The sequence below is a fragment of the Chrysemys picta genome, chromosome 13 (assembly GCF_011386835.1).
Source record: "Chrysemys picta bellii isolate R12L10 chromosome 13, ASM1138683v2, whole genome shotgun sequence".
NCBI lineage: Eukaryota > Metazoa > Chordata > Testudines > Emydidae > Chrysemys > Chrysemys picta.
In genome coordinates this window covers 27,515,210-27,528,581 of record NC_088803.1, presented here as the reverse complement: position 1 = coordinate 27,528,581, position 13,372 = coordinate 27,515,210, and positions in this window count along the sequence as shown.

Sequence of the window (13,372 nt, the reverse complement as noted above, 5' to 3'; positions counted from 1 at the left end):
AAATCCACCCAATTCCCTTGGAATCACAATCTAATAGAACTGGAGGCCTTACCATATCATCATAGAACTGGAGGCCTTACCAATATCATCCTGTGGTAGCAAATTACTGACTTCACTGTGCGTGGTAGTAGAATTGAATTCTTTGTTTTATTTTGGGGCTGTGCTGTCTGACAGTCAACCCACTTTTGAGCTAGTGGAGTCAGGTTACACCATTGGGTCTGAGTGTGTCCTTCATGGAAAGTGCTAACCATGGGATCAGTTATCCACAAAACCTCAGGGCATTTTAAAAAATCCACAGGACCTGCCAAACAATCAAACAGTCCCGTATCAAATCCGCGGCTACCTAGAACTGGGTTGTTACTGTATTGCACAACAGGATTTACTTACAGCCATGGGCATCATTTGACTTCTATATTTGGGGAGGGGGGCTAGCTCCAGTCAAGCCAATGCCCCGCGCATGGGAGGGGCAAATTCCGCACCTGCCTGAGGCTTGCTGTTTGGAGGGGGCCATGCCCTCCCGGCCCCACAAGCTACACCCATGCCTATAGCTGCATAGTGGCAGTTGGAATGGAGCCCAGACCTTCCTGTGTCAAAAGCACAGGTCTGCATCACTTCAGTGAAACAGTCATTAGCACTCAGACTTATAACGATAGCACGCAGCTGAGTGGTTCGGGATCCCTGCAGTACAGGGCAGTGATGCACATACACATTAGCCAGTTCATTTCAATGCATAGTTTTCCCTGGGGATCACCAAGAGAGCAGAACTTTGCAGATAGGCATGAGACTAGCCCAGCGATAGCAGAATTCCTTCAGTGCAGGACAATGCAAGTCCCCTCCGTAGCACAGTGATCAAGGAAGTGACTGATTCTATTGCACGCTCTGGGAGGGTGCAAGGAACAGGGGGATCGAAGGTGTGGGGTTTGTACACCCCGTTGCAGGGCCTTTGTGGAAGAAGCGGCTGGATCTCAACCCAGTTCCTAGAGGGAGAGGTAAGCACATAAGCAAACCCACCACCACGCCTGGCACTAATTGGCCCCCTTATTGGCAATCTCACCAGGCAGAGCCAGGACTGAGCGGGCCAGGGCCAGGGAGGCTGGGCTCCCCACTCAGCTACAGGGGTGCCCTGCAATGTCACAGAAAGGCACACTGGCAGGGGAGGAAGTTTACTTGACTCTTTTCCATGCTGACCTGAGATAGTGATGACAAGAGGACTTCAGTCTCCTGGGCCATCAGTGCAGACCCTTCCACCAGCCTGGTGGGGTGAAGGCTGCCCCAGCATGGAGGGGGTCCCTTTGTTTGTTAGCTTGGGGGATCAATCTGTAACTCCATTGGCTTCAACCCAGTTATTCTTGATTTGCACCCAGGGCAAGAGCAGAACCAGGCCCTCAATCATCTCTTCACCCTGAAAAGAGGTGCAGCATGAGCAGAGGCAGCAGGAGCCCAAACTTCTTCCAAAAAGTCCTTCACTGCCTGGCAGGAGTTCATCTCAGGGCCTAAACCAAACCTCTCTACTCCATCTCTAGCCAGTGGCTTTTCACATGCCACTGCCTGGGTTTGGAGCTTTGCAAAGCTGTGACTCGCTTTTCCCTCTTTTCACATTTGCTGTGTTTGTGGTTGTAATGTGTTAAGCATGAGCTGCAGCCTGGCTAATTAAATTTGTCTCAATTAGTATGGATCGTCACACGCCGCCGTACCGAAAAGAATTGTCTTCTGTGGCCACATACTCGCCACATCCCTAATCCCTCATTTCCATAATTGTAAGCACACATTGTTGAAAGAGTGTAACCCATCGCAACGAGGCTGCTTTAAATACGTTGATTAAATATGGGGATTATTATGTAAATACAATTTAAATAAATTATAAAGAAAATCTTCAGCAGGCCCTTTTATCTATTTATTGTGGTGGGCACAGGAACTGAAGTGAATTCAGAGGGTTTTAAGACCAGAGGGAACCATTCTGGTCACTTGGTCTGAGCTGCATTCTCCGGCCAGTGATCCCTGTATCAAATCCATAACTTCTGGCTGAGCTAGAGCATCTCTTTCAGAAAGGCATCTAGTCTTGATTTAAACACTTTGCATGATGGAGAATCCACCCCATCTCTAGGTCCGTTGTTGCAATGCTCAAGTGGACTCAGTTGTTTAGATGTTTGGAGAACGTGACCATATCTGTCCACCCTCCTCCGTATCCACTGAGCTATGAGCCAGTGATTATCAGGGCAAAGGGAGCCCTTCTACCTCCTTGCACACTGACCCAGAGGGCACCAAAATCCTGCTGCCTGTTCTCCCTGAGAACAAGACACGGGAGAATATTAACAGGAGCCGCTACTGCTAAACACCCCACCGGGGAGGTGGCCTAGCATGGCTAGGCCCCACACCTGGCACTTCTGCCAACAGGTGGGAAGTGTACCTGCACCTTTGTAAAGCCAGCTCAAGGGACACGCCCCACATGGCAGCAGATAGTGCTGGGCCCTTTGCACAGTTGGGCCCTCTGTGCACAAGGGAAGTTAGTATCCGGGAGGAGCAAGGGGATGCTGACTGGAAAGATGACCTTGTGTTAGGCTGAGTCTGAAGTGTCAGATCTGACCCTGCCATACCATGTGACCTTTAGGACGACCAGATGTCCCGATTTTATAGGGACAGTCCCGATATTTGGGGCTTTGTCTTATATAGGTGCCAATTACCCCCCACCCCCGTCCCAATTTTTCACCCTTGCTATCTGGTCACCCTAGTGACATTGGGCAAGTCCCTTCATTATATTGTTGTTGTTGTTGTTATCTCTCTCTGCCTCGGTTCCCTGTCTATAAAATGGGGTTAAGAAAAATTCATTGAGAGTGAAAGGCTGTTCAGTGGCAGGGGCATCAATGAATTACAGTAAGGAGGGAGCATGGTCTAGTGCTTCGAGCAAGAGGCTGTGTTCTACTCCCACCTTGGCCCCTGGTCCAGTGTGCAACCATGGGCAAGTCAGGTTCCCCTCCTGTGACATATTTAATATCGTTCAACCCTAGATGTCAAAGGACATCGTTATCCCCATTTTACAGATGGAGAAACCGAGGCACGGAAGGCCAGATTTTCAAAGGCATGCGGGTGCCTAAAGAAACAGATGGGCACCTGGTGGGATTTTGAAATCAATGGGAGTTAGGCATCTAAGCTGCTTAGGGACTATTGAAAATCCTACTTGGCACCTCTCTGCATCTTTAGGAGCCTGCCTGTAGAAATGAACACCCATTGCCCAAGGTGAGTCAGAAGCAGAGCTGGGCACAGAACCCAGATGTCCCGAATCCTTACTGTGAGACTGTTGTCTTCCTGTTAACCTGTACCTACCTCAGTCAGGGGGCTGGGAAGCTAGATTCTTTAAGGTTTGTAAAGTGCTTTGAGATCCCCCAAAAGGAAATACAAAGCACTGTTATCACACTGGCAGAGCGAGAGTTCATCAATGCCTTGCATGTATCTAGAACCTTTCATTTCAGGACTTATACATTGTCTTGACAGAATTAGATGTTTATATAGATATTTGCACATATAATTTCGATGGATAATATCAATGATAATTTTTAAGCTTTTTTTCCTATTTTTATCTATTTAAATTTTCAGTTATTGGAAATGATGTTGGGGATCAGACAATAATTATTCAATGTTGATGTTCAGGTGTAAAAAGTTAAAGCTTAGAACACCATTATCACACAAATTCTCAACATTGCATGCTAAAATATACAAAGTTAATATCCTTAAATCAAACTCTAAGAAGTTCTCAAGCAGTGTTTTTCCTACCGTGCCTCTCCCATTTCAATTACTGCCAATGGAGATATTTTCTCTTCGGATGTGTGTGTGTAGGATGAAATCAACATTCACCAATAAAAATCTAATATTTTCAAGCCTCCTTATACACAGTTGAGCTTCAAACTGCCCTTGGGAACTAGGCTGATATTATTAGCCCCATTAGACAGAGGTGTATACTGAGGCACAGAGAGACTGGGTAACAGGGAGCAGAACCCAAGAGCACTGGCTGCCAGTTCCTGGCTCCAACCCTTAGAACACACATTGCTGCCTCTAGGTGCAACCACTTTAATATGGTTCCTACTGAATCAGCTGAGGGTGTCAGACAAACTTGGGAACCCACATGGGCGGAGTTTGGGGGGACAGGGAGGTGCATTGTCCCCCCCCCCCCCAAACTGCAAGCCTCAGGCAGGCAGGCAGCCTGAGTAATGAGACTTCTCCCAGATTGAGCCCCTGAGGCAGAGTGATTAACAGGTGATTAAGATAAAAAAAGGGCTGTTAGGAAGTTTCCTAAAGTTAAATAATCTGTTCTAAGCTTGGTGAACTGCCTAATGATAGAAAGTCATTGAAGATTTTTCTACAGTTGTTGGATTCAAGAAGGTAGTAACAAAGTTACCAATATCTTTTTTGGGAAGAGAATTGATTTTTTAGACAAAGGAAATGCAGTAGACCTAATCTATCTGGATGTCAGTAAGGCATTTGATACAGTTCCACATGAGACATTATTAGTTAAATTAGAGAAAATGGGGATTAGCATGAGAACTGAAAGGTGGATACGGAACTGCTTAAAGGGGAGACTACAACGGGTCATACTGAAAGGTGAACTGTCAGGCTAGAGGGCGGTTACTAGAGAAGTTCCTCAGGGATCAGTCTTGGGACCGATCTTATTTAACATTTTTATTACCGAGCTTGGCACAAAAAGTGGGAGTGTGCTAATAAAATTTGCAGATGACACAAAGTTGGGAGGTATTGCCAATATGGAGGAGGATCAGAATATCATACAAGAAGATCTGGATGACCTTGTAAACTGGAGTAATAGAAATGGGATTATATTTAATAGTGCTGTTACCCGGGGTTCTTTCAACCAAAAGCTCTTGGTAACTTTTACTCTGAACGAGGTGGTGTCAGGAAATAAATCAGGGGAGACACGGCCGTCCGACCGATAGATGGCTGGCACAAACAGAACAACACAAGAGTGCTTTCACTTAAAGCTAAACTTTACTTAGTCTCAAGCACTTACACACGTCCGCAACAAGTTAATAAAACCCTTGATAATTACCAAAGCTGAGTGTGGCTCTCGAGTGACACAGCGGCAGGCTTCCAGTGGGCAAATCTTCCATCTTCCGGTGGGGACCACAAGATGTATCCAGAGGGAGAGTCCAAAAAGAGTCCAAAAGAGTCCCCAAACGAGTCCAACTATCTCAAGCTTTTTTCCCCTTATTTATACATTAGTAATAGAATGAAATGTCCCTTAAAGAAAATTTGTAAAGTAAGCAGTTTCAATGGTCAAGCAAGAGGTTCCTTCTGATTATTCATTAACCAGGTGTGGGTTTTTCCATAGTTTGCAGCCTTGAGACCCCAATAGACATTCCTGGGGCACATCCTGCTCTTTTAAAATGCATGTATCAGCAACTTCAATACAATTCTTATCAGGAAGGATGCGGGGTCAAGCTGCCCTTTCTGTGGCACCCCAAAACTCCCCCCTGCTCCTGCCTAGGTCAAGCTGAGACTGCTGAATGGCCAATTTACAGCTTGCTGACTAGGCTGCCTTTAAGCCATAGTGGTTTCAGGCACTTTACTGGTTTGCCAAAATCTCCCCGTACAGTGCAAAAGTGACAGAGGAGGAGAAAGACCTGGGTGTATTTGTTGATCACAGGATGACTATGACCCGTCAATGAGATGTGGTCGTGAAAAAAGGCTAACATGGTCCTGGGGTGCATCAGGCAACGTATTTCCAGTAGAGACAAGGAAGTGTTAGTACCATTATACAAGGCAATGGTGAGACCTCATCTGGAGTACTATGTGCAATTCTGGTCTCCCATGTTTAAGAAAGATGAATTCAAACTGGAACAGGTGCAGAGAAGGGCTACAAGGATGATCTGAGAAATGGAAATCCTACCTTCTGAGAGGAGACTCAAAGAGCTTGGCTTGTTTAGCCTAAACAAAAAAAGGCTGAGGGGAGATATTATTGCTCTCTGTAAATACAACAGAGGGATAAATACCAGAGGAGTTATTTAAGTTAAGTACCAATGTGAATCCCAGAATAAATGGATACAAACTGGCCATCAACAAGTTTAGGTTTGAAATTAGGTGAAGGTTTCTAATCATCAGAGGAGTGAAGCTCTGGAGCAGCCTCCCAAGAGGAGCAGTGGGGGCAAAAAATCTAACTGACTTCAAGACTGAGCTTGATAAGTTTATGGAGGGGATGGTATGACAGGACTGCCTAAAATGGTGTACAGCCCATCGGCAACTGCCTGTAGCAAAAATCCCCAACGGATGGAGACGGATACTAAATGGGGAGGGCTCTGAGTTACTACAGAGAATTATTTCCCAGGTATGTTCCTGGTGTATCTTGCCCACATGCTCAGGGTCTAACTGATCATCATATTAGCGGTTGAGAAGGAATTTTCTCCCGGGTCAGATTGACAGAGACCCTAGTAATTTTTTGCTTCCTCTGCAGCATGGGGCATGGGTCACTTGCAGGTTTAAACTAGTGTAAATGGTGAATTCTCTGTAACTTGAAGTCTTTAAACCATGATTTGAGAACTTCAGTAACTCAGCCAGAGGTTAGGGGTCTATTACAGCAGTGAGTGAGTGAATGAAGTTCTGTGGCCTGCAACGTGCAGGAGGTTCGACTAGAAGATCATGATGGTCCCTTCTGACTTTAGTAAGAGTATCCGAGTAAGAATAGACATTACCATTTTAAACCTAACCAGTGTCCCTTAAATGACTTGCCACAAGATGTCAGAACATGTTAGTATTAGAGCTGAGTGGGTCTAATATTTATTTAATTTTCTTTCTTGATATAGGAATTAGATACAGTGCTCCTGCCAGCTAATTTCTAAGTTATTATCTGCAACAAATATTTGAGTTTTCAGTTGCCTAAGTAGCCCCTGGAATCACGGTTAAAGTCCCCCCCCAAAAAAAATCTGAAATGGCGCCCCTGTGGACAGGCACGGAATTCCACACACACACACACACACACTTGCAGCCCCGTTAACTTGACTGGAGCCACCACCCCAAATATAGAAGTCAAACTACGCCTGTGGGGGGTCACCAGCTAGAGCAGCTGCCTATAGACCATCCAATTGCCAGCTGGAGTTGTGCCAGTGTTGCCAGCACAGAGTGCCCGAGGCAAAGCAACAGCGGGTTCGTTGCCCGGTGTGCTTCGCGTCAATAAACACACCAGGGGGAGAAGCAAACAAAGTTTATTTGGGATCCCAAAGCGGTGCAAGGAGACAGGCACGTCTCAAATCAAGCACATTAACAGGAACAGTTTTTCTTCTTTTATACATTTTGCAGTTAAGCCTCACACCTCCCCCCTTTCCCCTCTAGCCCTCCCTTTCTCCCCCCCATTCCTCCCTCTACCCCTCCCGTCCCTGGTAATAGTTAAGTCATTCTTGGCAGCTATAAGCCTAGCTTGTTAGTAACTTCTTTAAACCGTTATCTTGTCCTTTTTCCCTTCAGCCAGAAACATGCAGGCCTCATTATTACTGCTTGAGCAGGGGGTTGCACACAGATAACTGGTTGCTTACATATTCCAATTGCACCTGGCTTTTGAGGTTGATTAGAGTTTAAACATGGAAGGATAGAGTTTGGTTCACTTAGGCCTAGTGCAGGAAGGCTTCATTGACACTCAGTGGCCTTCCACCCTCCCGAGTTACCTAGGGTGAGGCCTAGCGACGTCAACACCAGCCCAGTCGTGCATTAGGAGACTTCATGGCGGACTCCACTAATGGGGTTAATCAAGTTGTGGCTACAATCCCACGTGAGCACAGAGCAAGTGGCTGTGTCTAGAGGGATCAGCCTTTTTTCCCTGTAGTGATTATTAAGCGAGCCACATGCTGTGCATTTAATATTCAAGAACAAACACGACATGCTACAAAAGCCCATTTAAAGTCTAATGACCACAGTGTTATCTGCACGGAGATACGCAGCCCATACACAAAAGGTAATGGAATAGACATAATGGCCTCTTAAGAGGCCCGCGCACAAGGAATGGAAAGGAGAGAATTGATTGTAATCAATTACAGGCAGCACCTGGGCTTCACAAGAGCAGCAGCAAGGGCCAAATTCTGCTCTCAGCCGCAGCTGTTCAACTTTGGTGGGGTAAAGGAACAGGTGTAGCAGATGATTTAAAGTTCTCCACTTAGGACGGAATAGTCAATTGCATGCATACAAAATGGGAAATGACTGCCTATCAAGGAGTACTGCAGAAAGGGATTGGGGGTTTATAGTAGATCACAAACTAAATATGAGTCAACAGTGTAACACTGGTGCAAGAAAAGCAAACATCATTCTGGGATGTATTAGCAGGAGTATTAGAAGCAAGACGCAAGAAGTACGGTAATTCTTCTGTTCTACTTAGCACTCATAAGGCTTCAACTGGAGTATTGTGTCCAGTTCTGAGCATCACACTTTGGGGAAAAATGTGGACAAACTAAGAAAGTCCAGAGGAGAGTGACAAAAATGATTAATGGTCTAGAAAATATGACCTGTGTGGAAAGATTGAAAATAAATGGTTTTGTTTAGTCTGGAGAAGAGAAGACTGATTGGGGAGGAGGGGACATGATAACAGCTGTCAAGTACATAAAAGGTTGTTATAAAGAGGAGGCTGATAAATTGTTCTCCTTATCCACCGAGGATAGGACAAGAAGTAATGGGCTTAAATTGCAGTGAAGGAGATTTAGGTTAGACAGTAGGAAACTGTAAGGGCAGTTAAAAACTGGAACAAATTACCGAGGGAGGTTGTGGAATCTCCGTCACTGAAGGTTTTTAAGAACAGGCTAGACAAACACCTGTCAGGGCTGGTCTAGATAATACTTAGTCCTGCCTTAGTGCAGGGGACTGGACTAGATGACCTCTCGAGGTCACTCCAGTCCTACATTTCTATTATTCTGTTATTTATGTCACCGGAAATAAGCTTGGGCATAGGATATGGAGTCTCTGTTTATTGCACTGGCCTCTAATGGTCAAGTAAAAGATGCCAAAAAGAGGGTAACTGCTAGTGGAAGAAAACATGTTCAGATTGCAAACCTAGAGCCAGAGGCGGCCTTACCGATTCCATTCTCTCTGTTCCATTCGGGTTCCTAGGCCAATCCCATCACCGCAGTATGCAAGTGCTTCCAAAGAGAAATTAAACAAATCACTAGCATCTGTCCCCTTCGCTCTCTCTGGGCCCGAGTTCCCCCAGCTGTAAAACAAGGATCATCATGAATGTCCCCAGTAGGTTTTGAGCTTGACTAGCCCTTGTAAAGCACTTTGAGAGTCTCAGATGAAGGTGCTCTATACATGCAATGATATACATTAGCTGTGTATTAATCATAATAAATTGTGAGCCGCGGCTATTCCCTGGTGCAAAATGGCAACTTCAATCAAAAAACAATTGCCATTTTTCTAATTGGGAAGATTCAGACACAACTACTATGGTTGGGCTGTTTGTTTTGAAAAAAATATGCCATTAGACTCTGGACAAGCTGCTATCCCAACCACCAGTGTCACAAGTTTCAGACTCTCTGCAATGGAGGCTGGTGATATACCAGTCCATCACTCTTCCCGTCTTCGCCACGGCGTCATGGGTAGGTAAAAGTGACCTTTTAACATATGTTCTGGGCTGGCTCAGTTTACAACCACAGGTAAAGAGCATACTGCATCTGGCTGACAGACGGCACAACCAACTCCCCCACTCTCCCTCCCTTGAGCTGCTGCCACCGAATCCCTGTTTTTAAAGGCTCTGTGAAGCTGGAGGGTGAAGTACAGAGTAAGATAATTAGATGAGCAGAGATCAGGATGATTAGCAGTAATACCAGCATTTCAACAAGCAATACAGTAGAACTTTAAAAAGATTAACTTGTATTAAGAGTGCTTTAATATACGCACAGGAGATAAATGACAAAAGAAACAATCCATCTTAATCAGAGGAAGCGGACAGGAGGCTGAGGAGAATGAAAGAACAAACCAAGGGTGAGCATTATGTCCTGTCCTCGTGGGGCTTCTGGGCCAGATTCTGATCACTGTTACCCCAGTAGAACAGGAAGTAACTCCACTGAAGTTCATGGCACTACTCTGCATTTACATCTGTGTAACAGAGCAGAATCTGTCCACTTGGGCCTGATTCTGCTCTCTTTTACATGGGTGTCAGTCAGGAGTCAGTCCACTGAAGCTCACGGAGTTACACTGGTGTGAGTGACAGGAGGTCCAGGCCCAGTTGTGCTTCGATTTATGCCAGGAATTTGTGAGTTTAATACTGTGCATTTTTATAGCACAGAATTTCAAAACACCTTACTAAAATAAATGATTCAACCCACCGACTGTCCCTGTGGGAAACAGGTATTGTTAGCCACACTTGGAAGATGTTAAACAGAGCCGTGAAGCGGCTGAAAGAGAGTCACATACCAAGTCAGTGTCAGAGCCCTTGAGTAAGACCCTGGTGTCCACTTGGGTTACACCAGCAGAGAACGCTTCGCAAGAGTTCTATGCTCCCAGCATCTCATTCTGCTGTAACTTACTCTGGGTTAACACTGGGCTAGTTCCACTCATCAAATCAGTGGATTTGCTCCTGATTTACACTGTCTGACTTGCATCCTCTGACCTTGCCACTACTAATGACTACTGCCATCTCTTCACTAATGAGAATGATCCCATTGTACTACTGTGACCTCAGCACCTCCAAACACCTGACGCGTCCCTGTGCTCTGCCTAGCAGAGAGTCAGAGGCTCTTGCAACAATGTAAAGGCTGCAGCAATATCTTTCATAGTGCAAGAAAATGAATGCTGTGTCCAGGTCACACCAACTGTGAATTTTTTTAAGCTCCTTTGAGACCTTACAAGCTTAATTTCAGTTCCTAGACCATGATTTATACAGCATGGAAGAGCATTATGCTGCCTTTGCAACTCTGGGATGTCAGTTATCAAATGTTTAGAGAGAGGTTAGGGTGGGGGGAAGAATCTAATTTGAGTCAAACCAGACTTATTTGCAGTCTCTTAGCAATGATTTCTGATGCTGCCAACTTTGAGGCTGAATATTAAAGTTTCTCTTTTAAAAATGAATTGCCGTGAGCTGCCAACAAGTTGCCAGCTTTATGAAGTCATTAACCAGTCGATTGAAATCAACTCCCTCTTTCATTGCCATCTTCTCTCCATCCTTCTAGCCATCAGTCACCAGCTTAGCACCTCTGTCTGGACAGTTACTGCCTTCCTTCCTTCCTTTGCATGTGCACCTGCAGTAGGATTTGGGAGGGGTAACGATAGATGCAGATGACAGAGGCCAGCGATTCAGCTGCCTCAGTGCATAAAGAGTGCGTTATTTAATAGGAAATTGAAGGATGAAACCCACTAACTTAAGCCAGGCATTGTTTGGTCCCCCTTACAGCCAGCAATACCCATGATTTTCACTCCCTGCTATGATTTCAAACCCAGGCCCCTCGTAGCTCTGCCAGTGCACTTTAATCCTGATGTGCAGCATCCCCTGTTCTTCCAGGCCTGGAGCCCTCCTACAGCTCTGCCAATGTCCCTCAAAACTGACCCGCCTCCCCATCGACTGCCCCAGTCCTGGCTCCCGCACAGCCCTGCTGATGCAATCCCAGCCCACAGCCCCCTCTGTTATTCCAGGCTTGGATTCCCCCACAGCTCAAGCCCAACCTGCAGCCCTCCCTTCTATTGCAGTTCCAGCTGGATGGCTATCTCGGGGTTTTAAACTGCTGCCCGCCTATCACCACAATATCTCAGTGTCTTCCATGTAAAATCAATAGCGTAGTCCCTAGCGTACATCATGGAGTCTCTGCCACTTCTCCGTTCACAGGCTCAAAACTCTGTTAGGGGAAGGACTGGGTACTGCAGTGTGTGGAGCCCCCCTGGAAGTGGGTGCCCGGGATGACCTCCTACTCCCCTGCCCCCAGCTCAGCTGATGCCTCTCAGTCCTGACCTGCAACACCTGCCTTCTGCTGGTCCTCGCACTCGCTCAGGCAGTCACCAGCAGCTGGGATTAACTGCCTGCTTGCTTAGTTTGCCGTGAACAAACAGCGAGCAAGGCAGCCAGCCCCAAAGACATTTTCTGTGGTTAATCAGTAAAATACTATCTGAGTGTAAAGTATCAGAGGGGTAGCCGTGTTAGTCTGAATCTGTAAAAAGCAACAGAGGGTCCTGTGGCACCTTTGAGACTAACAGAAGTACTGGGAGTAAAGTGCGCTGAGACCATGGGGTGAACAGCATTGAAGCATCAAGGGTTTATTATTGTGAGGTATTTTTCACTGTGCCAGCCCTGAACCTGCCCTGGTGAAAGGCCAGTGGCATAGCGACAGCTACTTTTGCCTAGTCCCACTAGTTTGGGGCACATCCATCCCAGATGTAACTAGGGTGAATCCGATGAGCTTGTTCCCGGGATGAATTTGGTTCAATGAACTTGGTCAGCTGCTGGGACACCAGCTGTCAGAGGCTTTGCAACACAGCCAGCTCTATGGGTAGCAGCTCTTGCAAGCTGGGCCGGCTGCTCCTTCTGAGCAAAGTCTTGCTGCTACTCCCTCCGATGCCAAATCCTTTTCCTGCCACCCGTTATCACTGTTAGACCCTCGATCTAGCCAATGCCCCATATGCTAGCACCAGGAAATCTGCTATGAAACACTGCTTCTCCATAGCATCCCAAAGGCAACACTTCATACCTGAATCTACAGGAGAGCTCCTTTCCGAATAGCAGGGGAATCAAAACGCCGTAAGAAGCCAAGGGCATGAACCTATTAATGTCACTATCCTGACAGGCTAGTATGACAGCAGCAGATGTGCCACTACTCAGAGGAATAACAGACTGTGGTGTCAGACCCTGGGACACAAAAACTGTAGCTGATGAGAATGGTCTCAGGAGGGATGGGATGGATATTCTGTATGTGTGTGAGAGAGAGAGATGCTGCAGGTGGCAGGTCAGGCATAGGCAGTGAAGAAGGAAGCGTGGTCTGATGGTTAAAACAGGAACCCATGAGTCAGCACTCCTTGCTTCTAGTCCCGAGTCACTGTGCGATTGTGAGCAAACCACTTCACCTGTGTGCCTCAGTTTCCCTCCGTTATGCAGTAGGGAGCTTCTCCACCATTCCACAGGCACAGAAGCTCCATCAGTTGATGGTGACTCACTCTGAGGTGAAAGGTTCTATACAGAAACCAAGGTGGTACTGTCTGCAGATGTCAACAAACATTGTCTGGGTAGGGGATGGTGAGAGAATGCAGGCAAATGCCAGAGCCACAGAAACACTCCTTGGAGAGAGATTTCCCTTTGCACTCAGAGCCTTGTAATGGGATCCAGCAGACTCCAACCCCATTTGAGGCAGACAGCATTCAAGCAGAGCTTTCCCCAATCTGCATTGCTTTTCATTGCGATGGGTTGCGCATGACC